Consider the following 12,791-nt stretch of genomic DNA (forward strand, 5'->3'; position numbering starts at 1 on the left):
TTATTAAAAACAAAAAACATCGGTTTTACGTGGCCTATCAACACAATTTAAACACTGGTATATAGTTTGAAGTCCGCACGTTCGACCCAAGTTGAAATGGTAAATTTAGGACGTCGACCCCAGAGGGTTAACCAGAAAGACTTAAGTTAGCTAGTTATGTATCAGGCTAATGTTTAAAGCTTTCACTTGAGCAAAGTAACTCATATCACTGCTAAGTAATGTTAGCCAAGTTCACAGCATATTCCATTATAGCGCTGCCATACTGCATCACACTCAGTGCATTTCAATCATTTCTCCAGCGAGTTTGATAGCTAGCAAAATAATAATCATAATTTTTTAAAAATAGCATGTGTAACGTACACGTACTAGAAAATTATTTACTAGGACTCACCTATCATGCGACTGGAGACTGGAGAGCTTCTTTCCAAGCTCCTTGGACTACGATGACCTGGATGACTGAGAACCTTCAAGGCTTCTGTATATTTGTAATTGTCTTTTCCAACTGTTGCTGAAGAAGTTTGAGAAAGAATCCCACAACAATGGGTAAGCATTGTCTTTTGGTCTACAGGGTCATCTTTGTAAAAAGGGAAAATCCCCCCCCCCAAAAAAAACCCCAAAACAAAACAAAAAAACCCCACAAAACAATCAATAATCCTAACTGCACCTTCAACCTCCTAATATGGACTTTCACAGTCTTTAAAAGAAGACCCTGAGCTCACGTCAAACAACTTTTCCACTGCTACTTCATCAAGGCACGGACACCAAAAGAAACAGTCTTCTGTACTGTTGTGCCACTGTGACCTACCTCTTACAAGGAAGAAGTGCAAAGTGAACAACTCTTTTTTAAAATCAAACTTTTCTATCTTGCCATTTCCTGGATCTTAGCATCACCATCCATAGGGCAAACAGACTCACTGAATGGTTCAGCTAGGAAAAATTGAATCATGTACTAAAGCCCCACAGTCACCAAGATCTCAACTAAATTTTACCCTTGTGAGAGATTTTGGACCAGCATGTCAGACAACACTTTCCACCACTGCTTTCCAGAGACCTTCGAAGTGGACATCCAGCATTCATGCAACTTTAAAAAAGATTTCAGTGAGGCTGCATTTGTTTGGCTGAGATAGTGGTATGGTGGGTGTCACAGCTGTGAGCTCTGACTGCATGCTCTACCGTGGAGGTCAGACAGCAGCCGTAGAGTCCATTAGCACATTACACAGTCCTCTCAGCCAGGAGACGAGAAAAAGCCATTGAACATCCCATTCCACCCCGCCACCACACAGATTAGAGTGGTCCTAATGCAGCTACGATAGGTATGTTACTCATGAGAGAGGAGGAGAGGGAGCTGTGAACCAGAGGCTGAGGGTAACAGCAAACGAGCAAGTGAGGGGGAGAGGAAGACAAAGAGAATATTAGAAAGAGAAACGAGGAAGTAAATGAAGTGTGCGCCACTGATGATCATTCTCTTTGATGGCGTATTGGCATAGCGTCCAATAGACCACACACTCATTAGAGACAGAGAACAGAGTGCAACTTTCCTCCATATGCTTGGTTAAAGCAGGCCAGAAATTAAGAACAAAACTTAATAAAACACACTTCACTAATTATCCTGCTGTATCAGCATAAATGTTGACACGTTTATTTATTTATAGTTCCTCTGAGCACAAACCTGTATGTATAAAAAAGTGTGCTACAGCACACCCCTTGGGAAAACGTGCACTGAGCATGTCTGGGTAATGTGTGAGTTGAATGGAAGGACATATGTTTTATCTGTCTAATACTTTCTGATACTGTTTTAGGGTTTCTGTGGAAGTGCACTGTGTCAGTGTTTTTTTTTCTTTTGATGAATTACGCAGCTCTTTCCGGTTCTACAAATTGATGGTGAAGATTTAAACAAAAAGCACATTTTCCATGAACAACATGGAGGTTTAACATGACTTGAAAGCCTTTTATTCTCTTGGGGAAAACCACATATCTACACTAGCATCACCGAGTTATTTTCCTTGCTCTCTTTTGGTTGCCGGATTTCATTTGTCTCTTGATTTGTTTTCCTTTCACCACTTGTAATAAACATATGTTAGAGTACATGAAAGGGTATTTGAATTTCCTTTATCTCAAAAGCAGCGAGTGATAATGCAAACTGCCTCAGAGGCAAAAGAAACCAATCCATTTAATAAACTTTTTCTCCACAATCTGTTTATATGGGCCTGCCTGCCAATGGCACATCAAAGAATAAACTTACAAAGGTTTTAGAGTGTGTGGTGCCTTATTACAATTCGCTTGAAATCATTAAAAGAATACTGGGTGGGTGTTGTTGCTTCTGGTTCGTCTTTCATATCAGGTGGTTTTGATGAAGGAATGGTTGGTAGGGAGACTTGGAGGCAGCAGCACAAGGTGGTAAACAACTCATCTCTCTTGCATTTATTTTTTGAAAAGCATTATAAGTATAAGAGACTGAAAAAATGAAGGAGGTGGAAGGGAGGGGTGTGGGTGTACAGTGATTCATTAAAACTGATTTCCAAGCTCAGTCGATTTCCCTGCTATCGGTCTCTGCAGACATGGAATGCCTTTGGGTATGTAACAGACACAGCACAGAGTGAGATATATTGGAAGTCTTGTTCAATGGATGCATTGATGGACAAACAGATAGGCTCAGGAACACCAACCATTTATAATCACTAATGTTATGCAACCACTTTTCCATGATATGAAAGCCTGGAGTACATGAGATATGACAATGTTTATTCTGGGGAAGCTTAGAAACATTAAACCAGGGGTGTCCCAGATGATCATCATTCTAACATTTGTTCACATAAATCAATAAATTCACCAATCTATCTATATACCCGCAGAACATATATAAATTTCTGTTCTCCCCCCCTCCCCCCTCCCATTTTCCCATGCTTTAATCAGCATGGAAAAACCTTAACTGACATCTTTTATAGTCATTTCGAGCAGTTTGCCATGTTTGTTGTTGTCAAATTGTATGCTAGGCTTGCTCATTAGCTTACTGCTCCTTGTAGTGGTGTGGAAGAGCTGGGAGAAATTTGCATAGATGCAATAACCCAAGATTAATTTTCCTTTCTTCTAACATTAAAAGCAACATTTGAATGTCTGTTACAATGAACAGAAGCATATTTAGACACTCTGGGCCAGATTTGCGCTGTTGCACAGTAGTTCTGCGGGCTATCTACTTATAGTGCAGTAATCTATCAACAAAGACACAGCCAATTTATTTGTGTATTCACAAACACATTCCACAAAGAGAAGTGCACATTAGTGAGTAACAAATGAGCAGACCTAATGAAGGGGTAGAGGTATGTACCAAAAGGTTGTGGTTCTGTTTGAAATCAACATAGCATTTGACATAGATTAGAGACAGCTGAAGGAGAATCGATATGTTTTTGCTATACAGGTGAACTCCTGTTAGAAGTCACTGTGAATTGTGTGGTCCTATAGGTTGACACAACTGTCCCCTGGATGAAAATGACAGCTCAGGTCGAGTGCTAGACTTATCCAGCATCTGACTGACAATAGCTTCATTTTTCAGCCTGGCAATGATCCCAAACACCCTGCCAATGAAGTAAAAGCATACCTGGATAGACACACAATGAAAGATCAGTTGCAGATCGGCCTCCCTGGAGCAGGGACCTTAATATTATTGAAGCAGTGTGGAATAATCTCATCAGAGAATGGAACAAAAGGCAGCCACCATCCAAAGAAGAGCTTTGAATGGCCTTTAAGAAGTATGAATAACTATTTCTGAAGACTACTTAAAGAAATTTCAAGAAATCTTACCTAAGAGAGTTCAAATTGTGTCCACACATTTCATTCGCAAAACTGAAATAACACCCCACGGCTAGGTAATGATGACAGTCTTTTTTTAAATACTAAAACAGAGTTTTGGGCTCGCACAAACTATTAATAAATCTGTCTGTTCATGTCAATATATGCTTAACATTATCTAGTGCTTACAGTAATGTACAAAGCTCAGCATAATATGTTTTTGCAGCTCCCCCCCCCCTTTTTTTTTTAGCAGTAACAGCATTAATTTATTGATTAGAATTATAATCTTCTAAATCCACTGCATTTCATTTGTTGTTATCTAACAAGCTGTATAGACAAATAACTTGGTTTCCACTTCATCAAAATGGCAATTACTGTAGGCCTAATTGCAATAATCTTTAAAAAAAATTTCTATGCAGATATAAAAATCCTCCAAACACTTTAGGTATTTGTTTACATTGCTTTTAAAATTATTACATTAAATTGATTTGTGGGGATAGGTTAATTGGATAATCCAAATTGTCACTAGGTGTGAATGTGTGAATGAATGTGAGTGCGAATGGTTTTCTGTCTCTGTGTGTTGGCCCTGCGACAGACTGCTGACCTGTCCAGGGTGTACCCTGCCTCTCGCCCTATGACAGCTGGGATAGGCTCCAGCGCCCCCCCGCGACCCTGAAAAGGATAAGCGGAAGCGAATGGATGGATGGATGGATGATTTAGAGCCTTGTGATGCACTGGCAACCTATACAGAGTGTACGTTGCCTCTCAGCCTGACAGGTGGGAAGGGCTCCCCATCAACCTAGATTGGATAGACCTCTAAGAAAATGGATGGATTAAAAGTCCAAAAATAAAAATCCAAGTAAGACTCTGTTTTTCTTTCCAAAACACTGCCAGAAGACTCAAACATTGCAAAAATGCAGTGAAAGGTCGTTATTTCTTCTTCATGCTTAACCATTACCTTCAGCCTCACCTTCACATCTTGGGTGCATTTCAAATCTAGCACACAACAGAAATTGACATTTTCGCTCCTAAATTCATCTCTCTGTACAAAGACTCTTGCCTCTTGTTTCACACAGAACTGTTGAGGCTCATTCATTTCTGCAGAACTCTGTCAGTTCACACAACATGCCCCCTATGACTTAGCTGAAATACCATGCAATGAAAAAGGCATTGCAAAAAGCCCTTCCTCTTTCAATAAAACATAATATTATCCCTTTAATCCTATGTTCAGAAGGACTGTATAGCACTTTACAGACAACACATCTTTTAGACCTCAAAATCTACCTGTTTATGTGTTCATGTATATGCAGTTTAGCAAATGAATCTGATAGAATTTCCTGTGAATGACTAAATCGTACTGAAAGTAAACATATCTCTTTTTATGGTGGAAATAAAAGTGGTGATTACAATGAATGCTGTTTCTTGTGAGATGACCGATTATATGAACTCAACAACAAATATCAGAGGAAGACATGTGACATCACTGTCAGGTGAATGACTATTTGAACACAATGCATCAGTAGCAATACCTCCGAGAAGTGTCTGCAATATAAAAAAAGGGGGGGGGGGGGGGGGGAGACAAGCGCTGCCAAGACAAAAAGACCCATATGGCAGGGATAGACAAGAAAACAAAACATATCAAACTCTGATGCCAAAAACGCTGCCTCTCATAACATATTTGTCTAACTAGGTTCTAACAGGCACTGTCAATCGTCGTCCCTCAGAAAAGCCAGAATTTATGTGTCTTCTCCTTGTTCTTGTGCTTATTTTGGTGAGATGAACAAACAGGGAGGAAGAGAGAGAGAGAGAGAGGTCATTTGAGGTACAGGTAAGCTGTTCTAAAATCCTGTGCATTTGCAGCACAGAAAGAGGACACAAAAAGATGATTTAAACAGGCAGTTTGATTCACACTGTTATTCTGTTTTAAAAATAGCATGTAATGCCATTTAAATGGCTTGGCTTGTTCTTGGCTTGTTCATTTAGCCTGTTTAGCTTCCTGCTGCATAATGGCATGAAAATGTTCAGGGATGAGGACTTTGGAAGGCAGGAGCAGAGTAGGGCATGTTGCCACAAACACAAACACAAACACATCATTTTAGGCATTATTTGTCTATGTAAATATATGTATTGACTTAAAACAAATTGAAAGGAAAACAACATTTGAAAACCTAATAAAAAAAATAATAATATTGTAAGCATGCAATACAATAATAACCTTGGCTGACTCTTTAACTCTTCTGTTCCATTTTCTGTCCAGTTTTGTTTGTTTCATTAAGGAAATTTGTGACAACCCCGTCCTTTAGTGTCAGTTTTCCTTTGCATGTGTGTGAGGTAGAATTTTTTTCTCCCTTCCTGGCTGCTATGAGTCTTCTCAAGACTATTTTGTGTCCACTGGCATAGATATTTGCCTGCACAGAGCCTAGACAACCTAGGCAAATGTGCCTGTGTGCAGTCTTCCAAAAAAACAGCAGGATGTAGCTCAACATGGATGATTCTATGTATAAGTTGAATCCTCATTGGTTGAAAGTGGGCTGGAACAGGAAAGGGAGCGATAGCAAAGTTCACCATGTACAAAGGAAGTGGAAAAAAACAGTGTCACAGCAAAGACAAAATCTCTATGTTACGGCTGAAGAACCAACAATAGCGTAAGAGCCCACAGAAGGGTGGTTTGGGACACTGACCCCATGGAAAGAGTGAAAAGATGCAACATGTAGAAGACGGTCTGCCAATCTGTCTGTAGGCTGCACATCGGAGTCATTATTTACATGCCTGATCAATTATAAGTTGTTTTAGATAAAACATCATATTTTCATTCAAACCAAAGGACATTTTCACCAGTGTTTTGAGTGATAGTGTATTTATAGCAGGGTGGTGCTGGAATACTGATAACCTCTGATTGTTATCAAATCAGAACAAAACAACACGGATGAATACATATCCCTTATGGCATGACTAATGGATTGGCAGCTGAATTAATTAATCTTCATCTGGGAAATAAATGGCATATTTATAATATTCATGGCCTATTTGTGTATATCTGTCTGTCTGTCGTTCGGTCTGTCTGTGTCTACTAAACCATATATATATATACACATACACACACATATATATATACTATATACACACACACACACACACACACACACACACACACACACACACACACACACACACACACACACACATATATATATATATATATATATATACACACACACACACACACACACACACATATATATATATATATATATATATATATATATATATATATATACACACACACACACACACACACACACACATATATATATATATATATATATATGTATGTATATATATATGAGGTGTGCAGGAGTCACAGAGGTGTTGGGACATGGGACGATGGATGTGGGATTAAGTCAGAGAACAGCATCTTCTTCAGGGATCGGCTGATGGACGAGGCGTTGCAGACGACATTAGGATCTGTAGTGAGAGTAGCAAGCAGGTAGAAGTAGGCCTGGAAAGGTGGAGGTACACACTGGAGAGAAAAGCAATAGAAAGTTAGTAAAAGCAAGACAGAAGACATATGTGTGAGAATGAGAAAGAGAGAGGGAAAGGTGATGATCCAAGGAGTAGAGAGGAGTGAGCTAAAATACACAGGGTGGAGTGGTTGGAGAGGGGTGTCAGGGGTGATTTATGACAGGAGGATATCAGCAAGGGTGAAAAAGGAGGTTTACAAGATAGTAGCGAGACCTGCTATGATGTATGGTTTGGAGAGGGTGAAACTGAGAAAAAGATGTGAAGCCAAGATAGAGCTGCCAGGTTGAAGAAAAAAAGGAAGCTCATTCATGCATTTAGTGAAGGAGGACATGCAGCAGCATGGTGTGACAGAATATGCTAGAAACAGGAAGTGATGGAGGCAGATGATGTGTTGTGGTGACCCATAAAGGAAACAGATGAAAGAAGAAAATGAAGATCATTTGTTTGCATTTGGGACATCTAGATCATGGTTAAAGGAAGAGTCCATTAGATTTAAGTGACTATACTCAAACTCTAGCACCAACAAAGGGTAAAAGTTTGAGGTGTTTTGAACTTATGTCAGATTTTCTCAGTGGTGAAGAGGTACGGTTCGATTCCTTGATGAATTTCAATACATTATGCCCAAGAAATCTACTTTATAGTAACTCCACTAAACTGTGAGAAATAAATAAGTCTTTCTTTCACTCCCCTAACTGCTATCCTATATTTTTGAAAACCTCTTGCAACTGTTTTGTAGCAAAACCAATTTACTCAAAGAGCTACTGCTCGACTCACCAACCTTTCCACTCAATTTCTCTTCTCCTCTGTCTCAGAAAATGTATAATATACCTCAGTGTTATGCATGAACCAACACAGAGTTTGACATTTTAATTGAATTCACAGAAGAAGAAAAAAACTTGACAGCCAGATTCTATGAGCATGTTATAGTAAGCCCAAGTTAGTTTTTTTTCTACTTCTTCCAAAATCCACCTCTAGCTGAGTCATTCACTCATAATCTCAGTAGCCTGAGGGTGTCATGACTTTCTTACATATATAAATCCCTTTGGTAGTCTACGTGTTTAACAAAATGATTTGACCATATGAGATAGCTTAAATGAGGCTTTAAAGAAATTGGAGCTTTTACAAGACATATGTCCACAACTGTATTAATTCCTGTTAAACCACATGCCACTGAGCTGTGAGTGTGTGCTGTGTTGCTGCATTGTAAACAGTGAGTACAGTATGTAGATGTGTATGTGACATTCACAGTCTATGCTTAGAGAACTGATTTTCACCAGAGCTGTTACTAACATGGCACTGGTTGGCCCAGTTGGTCTATATGAAGGTAAACAGTCAAGACAAACAAAACAAGCACATAAGCATTTTTTTAAATGAGCAAAATATCATCATTTTCACAAAATGTCTCTAAAGATAGAGCTTAAATACATTTTGTGTTTTGTGTTTTGTTTTGTGTTTTTTATTTCAAGATGTGCTGGGAGCTATAAAGTATATGAAATGGAGACAAATGAAAACTGTCCTGACTCTTTGCCCTTTTTTTGTACAAATCCTGATCTCCCCAGGTGTGGGTGTCTAGCCCTGTGTTGCTGTCTTTTTATGTATTTGAAAACTCAGTTTTGGGTGGTGATTCAGCACTCAGTTCTGAATATTCCTTCTTCAGTGATTCATTGTGCATTCTGACTCATTTTTAAGATGTCTGCCCACAATGAAGGTGACTCCAATAACCATCTTTCTGCACAAGCAAACCAGGTTTACACTGCTGGGGAATTCTTGCATTTTTCATGATTGTGTTTGTTAACAGTCCGAATGGCCCAGGGGAAGAAACTGTTTGTGAGTCTGGAGGTGTGGGACCTGACTGACCTGAGGTGCTGATCGAGGGCTGCGGATCAAACAAGTGGTGGGCAGGATGCACGCAGTCACCTGTGAGGGCCCTGGTTTTCTTGAGACAACTGGCAGGATGTCTGGCAGGATCTGGCAATGACCTCCAGGGGTGGCAAAGAGAAACCAATGATTCTTTTGGGCTTTGTTAATTACCCTCTGCTCAGCCTTCCTGTTCTCCGTTGTAGGAACATGAGACCTCATTTTCACACTTGGACTGGCTACCACAGAGACCTTAACCCCTTAAAATCTTTGGGATATTAATGAGAAGACTTTAGCAGTCACAGTCTTCCATCATAAGTATCAGGAGATCGCCAGGTGGAAAAAAATAATGTGATTTTGCATAAACTTGTTCAGATGCCATGTTAAATGGTGCCATCATCAAAGCTAAAGATGGTCCAACAAAATATTATAATGTGTGATCCCTTTTCTGGTCTGGCAGGGTATATGGCACAATACTGCTAAATAGGGATAACTATCATCTGCATATGAGCAGAAATGTATGCTCAAAGCATGATTAAAAATGAATAAGGTGGGGAAAATACATTGTGAGTGGCTGTCTGTAATGGAAATATGCATGTGTTCCACTCCTGAAAAAGAAAAGAAAAGAAAAAGTAATGTCAACAGTAACTTGTATGATAAATATTGGGAGATCATCATTAACTACAATCATGCTATCATGGTGTGTTCAAAGGTGTTCTAGCCATCAACGCAGAGCAGATGACATCACCCCAGAGAAATACTATCTAAAAATTTGAATTGATTATTCAGATTTTCCACAGGGAGCTGCATGAAATATCAAATGTGCCCTTTGACTGGCATTTCGACTGATTACCCAGGGTAGCCAAGACTGTATTCTGTGCTAATAGGGCAAAACTGACATGCTGTTCATTAGTGGGGCCTAGTAATCAAAGGTATGCAGGCCCTCATTAAACAGTTGCCAATCATTTATCCAGGATCTTCACAAGTCAGACTGAGCCACTGCAGGCTTGGCTGAGCATTTAGGGACAGTGAAATAAGGCCTGTCATTCTGCAAGGTGCAGTTATTTTAAAAGTGCCAACTGAAAAATATGAAAAAAAAAAGGTTTGATTTTGATTTTATGCTCATTCCTTATCCCCAATAAAAGCTAATTTTGCACCCACGTAAAAACGTGAAAACCTTCCTATATAAAAATTAGACGATACAACTAAAGAGAATACACTAAATTAACACAAGACTTAAAAGGTAATATAAAGATCTATGTATATGTACCATTTTTATAAAATATATTACAGTCATGATAATTTAATTAAAAGTTTGGTTATTTCCAAGAACACTGAGATGCTAGAGTCATAATGCACCTGGGAGCATTTGTTGGTGAGATTCAAACACTTGCCCAGACTCACTTGTTCAGTATGCACTGGTGGCGTGGTCCTGTGAGTGTGGAGAAGTCTGTAGGGATTCCTTTCACATGAAGCTGAGAGGACGGCTGGTTGGGGTTTGAAACAGTCGTGACCAGGCACATCACAAACAAGAGCAGGTAGGTGGTGGAATCAAAGGGCCCTGAGAGGCACTTTATAAGAGACCCAAAGCATTGCAGCAGTGCACCAGAGATGTAGAGGTTCCTGATCAAAGAGGAGGAAGAGCTGAAGGCCGGGGTAGACTATTTATATTTCAGAGTTGGAATCTGACTCCACTCAGACCCCACCTGGCTGCCAACCAGACCGCAAATTTTCTTGGCCAACTCTGTGTTTTTCAGTATCAAAGCTCAAATTAGTTATAATACAAAGTCGATATATAATAGTATAATCTACAATATATAACATGACTTCTGTCTTATAGTCTTTTGGAGCCCCAAGTGACCATATTTTCTTGATCAAAGCCCATCTACAGGCTGTATGGGTATACTGCAGTCAGATACCTGCTAATCAATGCTAACTTTATCAGTAGGCTAATCAATCTATCCACTAATAAAATTATTGGGCACATAAGTTAGTACAAAAAAACATATTATTTGTAAGACAATGACACTTACAAAAACTAAAAAAGCTCCTCCACCATAACATGGCAAATATCTAATCAGTAATTGAAAAAAATAACCCCATACAGAAATTAGCTGAGACCAATGTTTTACAACTATGTTGTAATCATATTTCTTTCATTCTTGCATATAATATATAGTAGGATAAAGTAACTCTGGCTATAGGCAAAGGTTGAAATTGCCTTAAAGAACTCATCTGTGAGATGTGTTTCCAAAGAACTGCCATAATTGTCATGGTCCTGGGCCATGTTGGCCCAGCATTCTTAGTTTTCTTGTATTTTTGTATTTTGTTCCGTATGCCGTGGTTCCTAGGTTCTGTTAAAGATGTTCCTTATTTGATTACCCCCTGTGTGCCCCTCTGTGTATCTGTGAGCCCTCGTTTCCCCTCGTGTTTCATTTAATGTTTTCCCCAGCCCGTTATGTCTGTGCTCTGTCTCCTCCTGTCTGAACCTCTGTGTACTTCCTGTTTTACTTTGACAGTTTCTCGTCAGTATGCGTCATGTTGTGTTCACTCCTGCCCTGTCTCATTATGATTATCTGTGTCAGCTGTGTTCCCCGTGTACTCCCACTTCCCTCGTTAACCCTCTGTGTATTTATGTGCATGTCTCCCTCAGTTCAGTGTCGCGTCGTCAATGTCTCCTCCCGGAACCTGTGTGTCTTTCTGTGGTCCCTCGGTCTTCTGTTAGAATTCCCAGTTTAGTTCTGTTTCTTTGTGAAGCCTGCAATAAAGCAGTGATTTTGAGTTCAGCTTTTTGTCTCCGTGAGTTTTGCGTTTGGGTCCTCTTCTGCATCCACACAGCCAGTTCATGACAATAATATTATGTATTTTAAATGTGATGCAATGTATCCTCACTATAGGGTGCTGTTTTGCCTTAGAGTGACCATCAGTCATGAGATGTGCTTGTAATCCAGATTATGCCTTGACATACCACCTGGGGAAATATTAGCCACTGAAAGATAACAGACTAGTTCCAGAGAAATGCTGTTTAACAAGGCTACTAGTTGTTAAGCATAAGACACTTTTAAGAAGCTTTGAGCAAAGCACCCAGCCTAACACTTTCACCTTTAGGCCAACACTAACATATTTTTTTCACAAAAAGGCTCTCTAGCATGCCAGTCTTTTAGAGTCTGTTCACCTTCCATGCAGCATAATGACCACAATTAAAACTGACGAGCTACTTTACTCTCATCAGTCATAACGCTAATACCTGTCTAGTAAATTACACACTGGATAAGCTTATTCCCTTGGTAACTGAACAAATCTGTGATTTCTTAATTCTCTTATCTAAACTATTCATTTAAGCAAGTGACATTGAAAAATTACAATGCACAGTTGAACAGAGCACTCTGCTCACTTTATTCTGACAGGAGACCTTTTGATAAAGAATTAATGTTAGTGCCAGTAAGTCTTTATGCCTGGATTACCTTTTTTTCCCCTTTCAATTTTATTCGCCAGAATTAATTGATATTTTTCTTAATCCTTTCATTGTTTATTAAATTTTTTAACAAGTGACTGGTCTTAATCCATTTCATTGTGCCGTGTATGGTACTAACGATATCATTAAAATAGACCTGTAGTTTTTCTGT

This window comes from Astatotilapia calliptera, chromosome 15 (assembly GCF_900246225.1).
Source record: "Astatotilapia calliptera chromosome 15, fAstCal1.2, whole genome shotgun sequence".
In the NCBI taxonomy this organism is placed as follows: domain Eukaryota; kingdom Metazoa; phylum Chordata; class Actinopteri; order Cichliformes; family Cichlidae; genus Astatotilapia; species Astatotilapia calliptera.